Source organism: Micropterus dolomieu, linkage group LG01 (genome assembly GCF_021292245.1).
Source record: "Micropterus dolomieu isolate WLL.071019.BEF.003 ecotype Adirondacks linkage group LG01, ASM2129224v1, whole genome shotgun sequence".
Taxonomy (NCBI): domain Eukaryota; kingdom Metazoa; phylum Chordata; class Actinopteri; order Centrarchiformes; family Centrarchidae; genus Micropterus; species Micropterus dolomieu.
The window spans coordinates 19,119,377-19,120,298 of NC_060150.1; the positions used below are offsets into that span (position 1 = coordinate 19,119,377).

At 43.5% G+C, this 922-nt stretch overlaps 1 protein-coding gene across 1 annotated transcript in view; it reads right to left on the minus strand.

Moving 5' to 3' along the window:
- Window positions 1-922, minus strand: part of LOC123977685 (cAMP-dependent protein kinase catalytic subunit PRKX-like) — a 47,335-nt gene that overhangs the window by 3,694 nt on the left and 42,719 nt on the right. The gene's annotated exons all lie outside the window — the stretch shown is intronic.

Consider the following 922-nt stretch of genomic DNA (forward strand, 5'->3'; position numbering starts at 1 on the left):
TTCAAACTTTTTTAACAAATAAAAAACTGAAAAATTGGGCGTGCAAAATTATTCAGCCCCTTTAATTTCAGTGCAGCAAACTCTCTCCAGAAGTTCAGTGAGGATCTCTGAATGATCCAATGTTGACCTAAATGACTAATGATGATAAATAGAATCCACCTGTATGAAATCAAGTCTCCGTATAAATGCACCTGCTCTGTGATAGTCTCAGAGGTCCGTTTAAAGCGCAGAGAGCATCATGAAGAACAAGGAACACACCAGGCAGGTCCGAGATACTGTTGTGGAGAAGTTTAAAGCCGGATTTGGATACAAAAAGATTTCCCAAGCTTTAAACATCCCAAGGAGCACTGTGCAAGCGATAATATTGAAATGGAAGGAGTATCAGACCACTGCAAATCTACGAAGACCCGGCCGTCCCTCTAAACTTTCAGCTCATACAAGGAGGACTGATCAGAGATGCAGCCAAGATGCCCATGATCACTCTGGATGAACTGCAGAGATCTACAGCTGAGGTGGGAGACTCAACAATCAGTCGTATACTACACAAATCTGGCCTTTATGGAAGAGTGGCAAGAAGAAAGCCATTTCTTAAAGATATCCATAAAAAGTCTCGTTTAAAGTTTGCCACAAGCCACCTGGGAGACACACCAAACATGTGGAAGAAGGTGCTCTGGTCAGATGAAACCAAAATCGAACTTTTCGGCAACAATGCAAAACGTTATGTTTGGCGTAAAAGCAACACAGCTCATCACCCTGAACACACCATCCCCACTGTCAAACATGGGGGTGGCAGCAGCATCATGGTTTGGGCCTGCTTTTCTTCAGCAGGGACAGGGAAGATGGTTAAAATTGATGGGAAGATGGATGGAGCCAAATACAGGACCATTCTGGAAGAAAACCTGATGGAGTCTGCAAAAGACCT